Below are 14,691 nucleotides of genomic sequence, written 5' to 3' on the forward strand. Positions count from 1 at the left end.
CATCTCGTGAATAAACTGTTGTGGTTTGTTGTAAACGGAATTTCAATTTCCTGCCGCCTTCTTCGTCGTTAAAGAAGAGTCCGATATATTGCTTTTAGTTCAGAAATGATTAATGCCGTTGACTGACAATCATAGAACCAAAGTGTGTGTGACTCATCAATGTGATCTTTTCAGTTTAGTGAAAGAAGTTTATCGTCTCCAGAGAAACTTGTCTGTCAAAAACACATCGAACAGAGGAATTTGGGAAAAGGTGAATGTTCTCCTATACAATTATTTCTCCAGCGGTTACTGCTGCTATTCGCTTCATGAAAGAAAACCACTCGCGTTTATAAACAAAAGTTTAGATTTTTCATACGCGAAATCGACGGCGCGCTTCATGGAATAATTTATACATTTTTCACATTCCACAACGTCATTGACAGAACTCAGCACATTCGGCAAAACAATCCAGATTGCGTGCATTTCTATTCACCAGCAGATAAAATACTACAATGGTTAATATGATTTCATCGAGTTCGTTAAAATAATCCAGATGGAATCAAAACGTGCAAAACTGAAATGTCTGAGTAATGAGACGGCAAATGCTGTCTCGCTAAATGGGAAATCCATAATGGAATGTGTGTCTTATCCGTTGCAAAATGGGTTATTTTATTTCCTCACTAGACGATTTTCTGGAGACGCAACAGAAGCTCCATTTAGATATAATGACGTCACGACAGGAAACACTATAGTGTGTGCCATAAAACGTATCCTGAAATCTGGTCATGGAAAAAGGGTCAGAAAAATAGTGATAGAAAAATGTGTGTTTCCACTGCTAGCATATAACAGTAAGGAAACGACTGAAAAGGTTCTCCGTTATTTGTATGTGTCGTGCAGCAGTGGGATGATCTACTGTAACTTTCTTTATCTTAAGCCAGGCTCAAATGTGAAATTTTAGTTTCTGTATGTGCATTATCTTCTCAATTAGTAACATATATTATTTTTCATTTTATATTGGTGTTAAGGACAAACTCTCATTTAACCAACATGTGCTGTGAAGTGCTGCCATCTGCGATATCGTAATTCTTGGGGCACAGAGCAGGCAGTATAGAGATTCAGACGGCGGAAGCCGCGCATACGCATACGCTCTTATACAAATCACAAACAATCAATTATTTGCTGCACGAACAAAGCAACACACACATTAACATCACTATGAAAGCATTTGTTTGCTACGTCACCAAAGGGTAAACTAAAATGGAGTGGTCGACCGCAATTCAAAAATCATCAATCATTACTGATCTGCATTTAAGGCAGTAGTCCAGGTGGCAGATTCCCTATCTGTTGTCTTCCTAGATTTTTCTTAAATTATTGCAAATAAATTAGAAATTTATTGAACATCTCTCTTGGTGAGTTATTCCAATCCATAACTTCCCTTCCTCTATAAACAAATGTTTGCCCCAATTTGTCCTCTTGAATTCCAGCTTTATCTTCATATCGTGATCTTTCCTACCTTTAAAGACATCACTCAAACTTGTTTGTCTATTGATGTCATTCCACGCCTTCTCTCCACTGACAGCTCGGAATATACCACTTAGTGGAGCAGTTCGTCTCCTTGCTTCCAAGTCTTCCCAGCGCAAACTTTGCAACATTTTTGTAACGCTACTCTTTTGTCGGAAATTCCCCAGAACAAATCGAGCTGCTTTTCTTTGGATTTGTTCCAGTTCTTGAATCAAGTAATCCTGGTGAAAGTTCCATACACTGGAACCATACTCTATTTGGGGTCTTACCAGATACTTATATGCTCTCTCCTTTAAATCCTTACTACAACCCCTAAATACCCTCATAATCATGAGCAGAGATCTGTACCCTTTATTTACAATCATATTTATGTGATTATCCCAATGAAGATCTTTCCTTATATTAACACCTAGGTACTTACAATGATCCCCAAAAGGAACTTTCACCCCATCAACGCAGTAATTAAAACTGAGAGGACTTTTCCTATTTGTGAAACTCACAACCTGACTTTTAACCCCGTTTATCAACATACCATTGCCCACTGTCCATCTCACAACATTATCGAGATCATTTTGCAGTTGCTCACAATCTTGTAACTTATTTGTTACTCTGTACAGAATAACATCATCTGCAAAAAGCCTTGTCTCTGATTCAACTTCTTTACACATATCATTGTTATATGAAAGAAAATGAGACCCGTGGAATATGTCTCTCTCAAAGAAACGCTTACTATGTGGTGTAAAATATTATTGCAGAATATTTTATTTCTATTCCTTTTGCCTATCTAAATTTGGAGGGGCTGCCAGGCCGAGGCGGTAAAGGCGTGCTCGGTTCGCCTGGAAGGACGTGGGTTCGAATCCCCGTCAGGAAGTCATAAAATTTAAGAAACGAGATTTCCACTTCCGGAGGTGCATATGGCCCTGAGGTTCAAGTAGTATAATACAGGGATTCGGCGGCCGCCTCCGCTTCCGGCTCTCGGGAGAGGCCTCCGCCTCCTGCGGGAAATTTGAATTTTGGCGCGAGATTTGAATTTGTAAACAAAGCCACGTGCTTTTTGACAGCTGTCATCGACAACAACGCATCGCTAACCTCACTGCTGCCATCTTGACGGGCCTAAACCTCAGTGGTACCAACTTAACCTAACTAGCGCGAGATTTGAATTGGTAAACAAAGCCACGTGTTTTTTGACAGCCACGTGCTTTTTGACAGACAACAACGTATCGCAAACCTCAGTGCAGCCATCTTGACGGGCCTAACCTCAGTGCTACCAACTTAACCTCACTAGCGCGAGATTTGAATTTGTAAACAAATCCACGTGCTTTTTGACAGCCACGTGCTTTTTGACAGACAACAACGTATCGCTAACCTCAGTACTACCATCTTGACGGGCCTAAATCTTAGTAGTACCAACTTAACCTCACTAGCGCGAGATTTGAATCGGTAAACAAATCCACGTGCTTTTTGACAGCTGTCATCCGCCATCTTTTAACTACAGAGCACCGTGCTGCCCTCTTTATCGCAATAGCTGCAAATTCGTCACCTGTCATCCGCAGTGCTGCCATCTTAACGGGCCTAAACCTTAGTGCTACCAACTTAACCTTACTAGCGCGAGATAAACAAATCCACGTGCTTTTTTGACAGCTGTCATCCACCATCTTTAATCCATAGAGCACAGTGATGCCCTCTTTAGCTACTTACCTTTGAAATGTGGTGGCGGATAATTTGAAAAATGCTTTTTGACAGCAGCCATCTTTGAGCACCGTGCTGGCCTCTTTAGCTGGATACCTTTGAAATGTGGTGGCAGGCAATTACACATGACAGCAGCCATCTTTAATCAAGAGAGTACCGTGCTGCCCTCTTTGTAGCGGTGGCAAATTCCACGAACTCTTGTTTGGAAACAAACTCACGTGCTTCTTTCTGACAGTTGTCATCCGCCATCTTGCATCACAAACCTCAGTGCTGCACTCTTTAGCTAGATACCTTTGAAATGTGGTGGCGGCAATTTGAAAAATTCTATGTGCTCTTGTTTGGAAACAAAGCCAAGTGCTTTTTTGACAGCTGTCATCCGCCATCTTTAATCAATAGAGCACTGTGCTGCTATCATGCGGGCAATTTCGTCAGCTGTCATCCGCCATCTTTAATCCACAGTGCACCGTGCTGCCCTCTTTATGACATGTAGTAGCGGGCAATTTGAAAAGTTATGTTAGCTGTCATCCGCCATCTTTAATCAAGAGAGCACCGTGCTGCCATCTTTAGCTAGAATCCTTTGAAATGTGGTGGCGGCAAATTGAAAAATTCCACTTGCTCTTGTTTAGTAAACAAACTCACGCGCTTTTTGTCAGCTGTCATCCGCCATCTTACATCGCAAACCTCAGTGCTACACTCTTTAGTTGAAATATGGCCGCGGATAATTTAAAAAGAAAAATTCTACAGCAGCCATCTCTCGACGCTAATTGCACAAGATGGTGGCTATACATGACTCCTTAAAGGTGCTTATGCAAGATGGCCGCTATACATAGGTTCGTATGACACGCCCTTGGGATGCTTGCGCAAGATGGCGGTTATACAAGGCTCCTTATGAGACGCCCTAGGGATGCTAGCGCAAGATGGCGGTTGCTCTTATGAGGTGGCTTAAGGGTCCTTGCACAAGATGACTAGAGACGCCCTAAGGATGCTTGCGCAAGATGGCGGCTATACACGACTCCTTATGAGACGCCTTAAGGGTGCTTGCGCAAGATGGCTGCTGCTCTTATGAAGAAAGCTAGGTTAGAGGCTAATGTGTCATGCTAGTCGATTCATTAAATTTGGGGCTTAAATGCAAAATGTTAAATATCTCGAAAACGGTGCATCGTAGAGCAAAACGAACAAAATTTTTTCTGCCCAATACCTCGGTCCGCAGTACGAGGAACATGATAGCATAAGAAAAACACAGTCTAATGATGAGATCAACGGTTCGGTTCCTACTTAGGCCCTTTGGCATTCGCTCTGTTTTAGCTTGTATTGAAGCAAGTCCTCGTAACATGATCAGGTCTAGCTATGGTAGAGAGTATAACGTGCCGTGCAGGTTCGATTCATTAAATTTGGGGCTTAAATGCAAAATGTTAAATATCTCGAAAACGGTACATCGTAGAGCAAAACGGATAAAATTTTTCTACCTGATACCTAGGTTTGCAGTATCAGGAACATGATAGCATAAGAAAAACATAGTCTAATGATGAGATCGACGGTTCGATCTCTACTTAGGCCCTTTGGCATTTTCATCTAAGTAATTCTACAAGATGGCGGCTATACATAGCTTCTTATGAGGCAGCTTAAGATCGCTTGCACAAGATGGCTGCTGATCTTATGATACTCCCTAGGGGTGCTTGCGCAAGGTAGCAGCGACAAGACGGTGAATATACACAGCTCCTTATGATACCGCCTAGAGGTGCTCACACAAGATGCTGGCTGCTCAGATGAAGAAAGCTAGCTTTGCATCGTGCAGGTATCTTTACAGCACTAAACCTCATACCTTTGAATTGTGGTGGCGGGTAATTTGAAAAATTCTACGTGCTTTTTTCTTAACAGCAGCAGGTTTGTGATGCAAGATGGCGGATGACAACTGTCAGAAAAAAGCACGTGAGTTTGTTTCCAAACAAGAGTTCGTGGAATTTGCCACCGCTACAAAGAGGGCAGCACGGTGCTCTCTTGATTAATGATGGCTGCTGTCACGTGTAATTGCCTGCCACCACATTTCAAAGGTATCTAGCTAAAGAGGGCAGCACGGTGCTCAAAGATGGCTGCTGTCAAAAAGCATTTTTCAAATTATCCGCCACCACATTTCAAAGGTAAGTAGCTAAAGAGGGCACCACTCTGCTGTATGGATTAAAGATGGTGGATGACAGCTGTCAAAAAAAGCACGTGGATTTGTTTACCGATTCAAATCTCGCGCTACTAAGGTTAAGTTGGTAGCACTAAGGTTTAGGTCCGTTAAGATGGCAGCACTGCGGATGACAGGTGACGAATTTGCAGCTATTGCGATAAAGAGGGCAGCACGGTGCTCTGTAGTGTAATGATGGCGGATGACAGGTGTCAAAAAGCACGTGGATTTGTTTACCGATTCAAATCTCGCGCTAGTGAGGTTAAGTTGGTACTACTAAGGTTTAGGCCCGTCAGGATGGTAGTACTGAGGTTAGCGATGCGTTGTTATCTGTCAAAAAGCACGTGGATTTGTTTACAAGTTCAAATCTCGCGCTAGTGAGGTTAAGTTGGTAGCACTGTGGTTTAGGCCCATCAAGATGGCTGCTCTGAGGTTAGCGATGCGTTGTTATCTGTCAAAAAGCACGTGGATTTGTTTACAAATTCAAATCTCGCGCTAATTAGGTTAAGTTAGTACCACTGAGGTTTAGGCCCGTCAAGATGGCAGCAGTGAGGTTAGCGATGCGTTGTTGTCTGTCAAGAAGCACGTGGCTTTGTTTACCTATTCAAATCTCGTGCTAGTTAGGTTATGTTGGTACCACTGAGGTTTAGGCCCGTCAAGATGGCAGCAGTGAGGTTAGCGATGCGTTGTTGTCGATGACAGCTGTCAAAAAGCACGTGGCTTCGTTTAGAAATTCAAATCTCGCGCCAAAATTCAAATTTCCCGCCAAAATTCAAATTTTCCGCGGGAGGCGGAGGCCTCTCCCGAGATCCGGAGGCGGCCGCGGAATCCCTGTATTGTACTGCTGGTTCACTCAGCCTACACCAAAAAGTGTACCAGGTTAATTCCTGGGGGCAAAGACGGCCGGGCGTAGGGCTAACCACTCCCCCCATCACGTGCCGAGGTTACAAATGGTGGAAGCCTTTACCTCCCACCCCTCCAAGGGCCTTCATAGCCTGTACGGAGATGACTTTGCTTTTTTAATCTAAATTTGGAAATGTAACTAATAAATCTTAAAGGGTTGTTATTGTTGAGTGACATTTTGTAATGTTCTGGAAATTTTCGTGACTTTGACTTTCGTAAGAGGGGATATCTGGTCATGTTGATTCTAGAATGATTTTCGAATTGTTCGCTATTTTCTTAAGAAGGACAGTTCTGGATAATATTTCTGTTGGAGAAAATAACAGGAGTTTTGATTGGCGAATCTGGGTGGGTAGATTGTAAGCTTCTGTGGTCTGATTGGTTAGTTGGTGATCGCACCGGGCCCAGCTTTACCTTCTTAAGAGTGCGAGGCGAGATTTCGTGTTTTTTTTCGTTGTTCGCCAGTCCAGCGATCAGACGCACATCGGCGATCGTCCCTGCCTTGGGGTAAGCGCTCTTGGTTTCACTTCCATATTTATTTATATTTAATATTTGCTTGCATTTTCACACAGGAGTTTACCCCTACTCGCCCAGACTCGCCACTCAATCATTCAGATGCCAGATCAGGAGATTACCGTTGATTTTTCTTAAAATCCGCATCCTACGTATCCCTAGTTAGGTTCCTACGCCTGCCCCACATCCTTCCTTATAGTCGTCACGTTGCCCAACCTGATGTTCTTTTGTTTATACTTGATGCAGTTTACCTGATGGTTTGGTTCGTGCTAAAGGTGTTATGTGCCGTTTAATTTAAGCTTTCCTTTTTCTTTACTATGTGTCGTGTAACCACTGGGAACCGGATACAGAAAACATAAAGGTCCAAAAGTACTGCTCTGAGGATTTCCTCTCTTAAAAATTACAGGGATAGATAAAGCTTCCACTTTCCCAATGGTCTGAGTCTATTTTCTAGCAATTTAACCACCCATTCAGTCACTATTTTTCTAGTCCAATTGCATTCATTTTTGCCAGTAGTCTCCCGGGATCTACCCTGCCTAATGCCTTAGATAGATCAATCGGGATACACTCCATTTGACCCCCTGAATCCGGAGCCACGCCATACTTCACGGCCAAGATGACAGCAAAAGGGAAGTCTCGATCAGATATGAAACACACATTAAGAACAAATACTTGGATCAATTTCAGTTTTACAGTTTTTAAGTTTAAAAGGTTGGTCACTTTTGGCAGCTAGCAACGTTGACCAGGGCAACTTATCAAGTTGTTATAACAACAACAACAACAACAACAACCACAGCGAATTGCTACCAAACACTACTGCAACCTTACCAAGAGTACACAAAATAACACAAATGCACGAACAAAGAACAAAATGAAAACAAACACAATACTTACCGTAAGGGCAGTAGCACAAAACACGAAGTGTGGAGGGCAAGGCATGAATGAAAAGAGCAGGATCTTATCATTAACGGTTGACAGGTTGCCAGGTCAATATTACTAACTATCAAATAAGAGACCAGAACAAATTTAAAATGAAGAAATTTTACTTAATAAATAAATATGAAAATTTAAGATAGGTTAAAAACAGTTAAATTTCACATATATTCTTTTTTTAAAAACCATAACGTAATTAAAACTCAAAGGTGAAACACCATTTTTTAATGAATTTTACATTAAGGTAAAATGAATTTTTCTAGCAAGATAGGCTTCCTCAAATAAATACTGAAAAACTCAAAACAGATCTCATTGAATAAAGTTCTCAATAACATTTACTTAAGATATGGAAGGGTAAAATATTAAATTTAAAATAGGTTGCAACCTTTTCATATAATTTAAACGATAAACACTAGGTAATTGGTATATGGAAATTCATTATTATTTTTAATTGATGATCATCAGTATACGGGCCCGCATCTACAAATATAGCTTAAAATTGAAATTTGCTACACTACTAAAATAGTTAATTACAAGTCACACTCAAGGACACACGAATAAGGAAAATTACTGGATCCAACCCCGAATAAAAATTACACAAAATAACCGAACAAGATGAAAGCACAATGAAATTATAGCGGACAGCAATCCCAACAAAATGAAGTATATCAAAGGAAAAATTACGATAAACGTTCCGCACATAATAATAATAATAGAACACGGAAGCACACCATAGGAGCTACCAGTTATCGACGCCAAGCCACCAAAATAATAGGTGTCCATCAGATAAGATAAGAAGGGATGGCATTACGTAATAAAAACAAAGGCAGGGAGCCCCAAACAATGAACTGAATGTGGCAGGGAAACTTATGGAGAATGGCATATTTTAAGTTTAATATCGACCAGCAAATTTCAATTTTAAGATTGACGCAAATAATAATAATAATAATAATAATAATAATAATAATAATAATAATAATAATAATAATAATAATAATAATAATTTATGCAAGAGGTGATAGTACCAATTTACATAAGCTTTAGTTAATCAGTTTGCCTACGGCTTACATACTTAAGAACGAAGGGGGCTTTGGATTACGCTACAATACGTGCATGAGGTGTCATTAATTAACGCCCCGAACAATGCAAATGAAGGTCACATACAAATAACCAGCCACGAAGGCAATAGGTGCACAATCAGACGGCAAATGCAAGTAGCGAAGGAAAAATTAGGGAGGAAAACACACATCAAAATGAAATTTCAAAATAATAATAATAATAATAATAATAATAATAATAATAATAATAATAATAATAATAATAATAATAATAATAATAATAATTTATGCAAGAGGTGATAGTGCCAATTTACATTAGCTTTAGTTAATCAGTTTGCCTACGGCTTACATACTTAAGAACGAAGGGGGGCTTTGGATTACGCTACAATACGTGCATGAGGTGTTATTAATTAACGCCCCGAACAATGCAAATAACGGTCACATACAAATAATCAGCCACGAAGGCAATAGGAGCACAATCAGACGGCAAATACAAGCAGCGAAGGAAAAATTAGGGAGGAAAACACACATCAAAATGAAATATCAAAATAATAATAATAATAATAATAACAATAATAATAATAATAATAATAATAATAATAATAATAATAATAATAATAATAATAATAATAATAATAATAATAATAATAATACTCATCATGAAGAACAGTAGGCAAAAATGCACGACGACAAAACAATAAGATTTAACAACTTACACAAAATACCACCTCATAGACACATAACTAGCGATCCCAAACTCTCTACATTACATTTGTTTTGTTTTTCCTACGGATTCAGTCCAAAGGTGATACCAGATTTTGCTTACAAAGGTTACACGATACCGAAAGGGTGCGTTTATCCACTTATCCACCAGAGTCAGGCTCCATTACAAATGCGCCAAGGAGTCCACTTACGAGCCTCGCTTAACATAGCCATCTTGGACCGTGGCAGCGAACACACTGTCCTTGCTCATACAGAGCAGGCGGAAGTAGCAAGATCGCATGATTCAAAGCGCGCACCGCGTAAGTCGCGCAGCAATCAAACTATAATCCCGCGAATCATATTGATCCAGCAAATGCGTAACAATCGAAGATAAGGTATTTGAATTAAATTTGCCTGGTAACTTCCACAGTTAGGCAACAGTTCCAACAATGGCCGATAATGTAGATAATGTCTCGTTTCACAAGCAGACATGCCAGATAAATAATTAAATACTCTTAGACGCTTTCGTGTTAGAATTCCATTATGCCAACGTCACAGTTCGTATTACCTTCCCAATTGACATTTGGGAAATTGAGATCACCCGCTACTATCACGTTCCTTTCCATATCGTTTCCAACATAGCTGATTATCTATTTAAATAATTCTTAATCAGCGTCAGCGCTACCCTTTTCCGGTCTGTACACTCCAAAGACATCAAGTTGCCTATTATATTTAGAAATGAGCTTTACGTCTAGAATTTCATGTTTGTCATCTTTAACTATTTCGTAGCTTACGAATTCTTTTTTCACCAGAATTAATACTCCCCCTCCTACCATTCCTATCCTATCTCTACGATGCACACTCCAGTTCCGTAGGAATATTTCTGCATCCAATGTATCATTTCTCAGCCATGATTCAACTCCTGTTACAATATCTGGTAAGTATATGTCTATTAAATTAGTGTTGCACCAACATTTTTATGTCATCTCTACTTGACTTCTAGATCCGTGTACCCTTATCACCGCCCCCTAGACCACCCCGTTTCCCTGAATGCACCCCCCTGTAACCCTTCTAAGCAAAATCTCCTAACTTATACGTACCATTGCGGTTTAAGTGAAGGCCATCTGCGCGCAGATTCCTATCTCTTACCTACGCATAAGGATCTAGAAATCTCATTCCAGTTTCCCACATACCTATTCCATAGTCTCATTTAAATCCCCAATCACCTTCTATTCAGTATCCCTCCTACACAGTATTACACTGATAACAATCCCCGCATTCTCCGACCTAAGAGCGTAACACCATCACAATTACAACACAATTGTTATTCTTCTTGAGTCGGTTTTAAGGCTACCCTACTTAACATTCCACATGTAAGTCACTCCTCACGACACTCACTCAACGATCAATAACGAATAGCGGAATCCATTATTTCATGAAGAAAATGCAAGAGGAGAACCATGCATGACTCTAGTGGAATGCAATTATAAAGCAATAATGAGAGGTACAACGTGGTGCAGCCAGTTCTGCTTAACAAAACATCTGGATTTTCCTTTCGCTTTTCTTGTCTTAGATTGATTTTTTCTTATTGAAACAGCATCTGCAAGACCAGCGTGTGCCTCTAGCAATACCAGCTTGGCTTACCTATTGGTTTTGTGTTGCACCAACACAGACACTGGGACATGTCACATTTTCAATTATAATAATTTACACTACACTCTTCCCACCTTCACAAAAATGCGGAAACTTTTATTCTATACTAAGTGGTAGTTGAGCTGACAAATATTTTGTAGCCTACATTTTATTGTTCGCACAGTGAATCACCTATGCGGAGAAAAATGCATTATCCTATCCTTGTTGCCTGATCAAAACGAATAGAAAACAAAACAGAGCATTCTTGACATTACAATCAGTGACGTTTCTCAAACATACCAGGATTCAGTACGTCAGATGGAAACATTAACCCGTGTGCAGACCCCTATAGAAGTACGTTACGTACCGACACCTCATTATCACTGTCGTGGAGTCTAGTGTGACCTATGTAAATATCCAGTTTTTACTTCTTTGAACTTCAGTACAATAATAACAATAAACAAGCAGGATTGGTTCTATATACCCTAGCCATTTTTACTCGGTTGCTTCGTATTGTTTGAGATATATAAAAACCCTGTGTTGTTTCATGTTGAGGAAACAAGTTATTGCACTCATATGTGTGGTTTTCATTAATAAATAACCACATTGGTGACCCCGACGTGATTACATTTGATGTTCTCATTCTTTATTTCAACTGTGGAAAACTGAGCCTCTTTTTGTCTCCAGATTGACGGTATTTTTGCGCAGACTTTACCGGGCTGATTAATTTCACCGCCCCTGTTTATATTCACAAAGTTTCCGGCTCTCCATTGCGATATGGAGCATCTCTTCACCAAATTAAGAACGACACTCTACACCTCTTGGGATTTTTGTCGAAGAAGCTCACAGACACCCAGAAAAATTATTTCACGTACGGCAGAAAACTTCTCGCTGCTTACGCTGCAGTTAAACACTTTCACGTCATGCTGAAAGGACGTGACTTCCCAGTTTATACTGATCTTCATCTTTCAATAGCGTTCAGACAAAGCCTCACCTCGTCAAGTTCTCCATATCAGCTTCGTTGGACAATTCACAAGGGATATACTTGTGGCACAGACAACATTGCAGCTGACGTTTTCTCACGTATTTCTTCCATTGGTATCCAGTCAAGCTTCAGTATGGTGGAAATCGCTAAAGCTCAACAATCCGACCAAGAACTTCGTAAACTGAAGCAAACACTATTTCAACTGTGGAAAACTGAGCCTTAATTTTAAGGAACCGTACCTTGACATTTTGTCTCGAGACAGACGGTATTTTTACGGAGACTTAGCTTCGTTGCTGGGCTGATTAATTTCACATCCTCATCTGTGTTCTAGACAGTCGCATTACAAAACGGCATGCACCTCTTATGTGATGCATCCCAAGAGAAACTTCGACCATACATACCTCTAAGATTCCGGAAATCAATCTTAATCTCCATCCGCAATGGTCTGAAAAGTTCGATGAATCTCGCAAGGAAGCGCTTCATTTGGCATTCACTTAAGAAAGACATTAAAGAAAGGGCGTCCACCTGCATTCCATGTCAGAAAAGCTAAGTTTCTACTGATATCCATCAACAACATCAAGATTTAGCCACATTAAAGTTGATCTATTTGGACCTTTGCCACCATCTCAAGGATACAGTTATCTACTCACTATCATCGACAGCTTTTCGCGGTGACAAGAGACGGCTGAAGCAGCTGCGTTATCCGCCTGGATAGCTCGCTTCGGAGTGCCACTACAGACCACGGAATGCAATTTTAAAGCCAACTTTTTCAATGTCTGACTGCTACAATGCATGCAGTCCACATCAAGACCGCAGCATACCATCCAGCGTCCGAACGCTGGCGCCGCTCAGTTTACGGACGTCTGGATTCTGAAGCTCCATACGTCTTCACTCACATACAATTCACGAGCATGAAAGTTCTGCTGCCGAAATGACGTATGATGCAGGAATCAGGCTACCCGCAGAATTTCTTGAAAAGGAAAAAGTAATCACAGACATTCCATTTTTTCTTCAAATTACAAGAACTAATAAGAACTTTGAAACCTGTCCAAAATATCATCATGCCAGCAGTAACATGTTAGTCCATCCAGCATTGATGAGCAGCAAATTCCTTATTATTCGACATGATGCTCATAGAAATTCCCAGCACCAACGTACAACCATGACGAATAAAATACCAAGTGTGATCACTCCGCTCTCTTGACATTGTAGTTGGTGGTCCTGCCGGAGTGTTGCGCTGCAGTCTCAACGATCCAACTGCAACGACACTTGCGCCCAATTGCCGGCAAAGGTATAGCGACATAATTTTAACGTCTATTTTCTGAAAGTCCGTGTTAGTGTCTATGCAGTGCTTTGTGTGTGCAATCAACTAGCTTTCTATTATTTCGAGAAAATGTCGTACTGTTTCGTTCCTGGTTGAAAATCTGGTTACGGAATGAAGCGTGATGATAGACGATATTTTACACCGCGAAGTGGGCTAGAGGTAAGCAATTGTCGGCCAAAAGCAGAATATGCGACCTGCTTTTCTTCGGCAGTTTTAATTATAAAGGCGGACTGTTTCGTTGTGAATGGTGAAAACGTTAAACTTCATCGTGTGAGGTGGAAAAAACCCAGAAGCGGTGCCTCATATATTTTTTAATTTACCGAAATACCTATCCACTGAGGTAAAATCGCGAAAGGCACCCAGTAGCGAAAGGAGTGAGGACAGTATCAAGAGGATAAGGAACGAGAATCACGAAGTGAGTGAAGCAGTGATAACAGTAGGCGGTGAAGTTCAAATTCAAGGTCAGCCTAGTTGTAGTCAAATTCAGGTTCAGTCTAGTTCTCTGTCAAAATATAATGGAATATTCTCTCAGAAAGCAACCAAAGAATGCAAATCGTAATTTAATGCGAGCTAAATGCAGTCTTTCCTCAGCCAAAGCTAGGATTAATTTCCTTCAGGGGCAGATTAAGAACATCGAATTTCAATTTATAGATTGTAAATTTCGTAGTGAGAAGCAGAAAATTATTACACTGTGTTAAGGAAATGTCAAGTAAAATCTCCCAATGGTATAGGGTATAGTACAGTAGTGATTTTCTTTTAGAGAGTTTATTACTTGTAATAACATCCCCTACAGGATATGATATAGGCATAATTTGTTACCTCTTCCCCCACAAAGCCATTTGAGGAAACTCTGCAAAGGATTTAAATGTCCTATGGTGTAAATGCTATCATTAAATGAGCTGTTAAAATTGATCGAATTTATGATGTGAAACAATATTGTGAAATCATCTTACGGGCACCTAAACGTCATGACAAGTTCACCATCATTCTGATACAGATAAGTGACGTTCTTAACTTTACTGCATGGTTGCCGAAATTATATAATAGGGGAGGGTTGTCATATGAATCTCGAGGAAGAGGGGTGCCTACCAACTTGAAAATTCGTTTCCAGCCAGCATCATTCATGCACTTTCTTTACTCTGTCAATGATCTGGGAACCGTACGGACAAAACAGTTCATCAATGGCCTTACTGAACACACCTTCCGTTCGCATCTAGACAGGAACGTTCAGCTTCCTAACGAACTAGCCTACACGAATACAGGAATACGATGAATGACCTAAAGC

The 14,691-nt window shown here is 40.4% G+C and overlaps 1 protein-coding gene across 2 annotated transcripts in view; it reads right to left on the reverse strand.

The window, feature by feature from the left end:
- LOC136877194 (homocysteine S-methyltransferase YbgG) overlaps positions 1–14,691 on the reverse strand; it is a 176,229-nt gene that overhangs the window by 54,663 nt on the left and 106,875 nt on the right. The window lies entirely within an intron of this gene.

Source organism: Anabrus simplex, chromosome 7, assembly GCF_040414725.1.
Source record: "Anabrus simplex isolate iqAnaSimp1 chromosome 7, ASM4041472v1, whole genome shotgun sequence".
Classification (NCBI taxonomy): domain Eukaryota; kingdom Metazoa; phylum Arthropoda; class Insecta; order Orthoptera; family Tettigoniidae; genus Anabrus; species Anabrus simplex.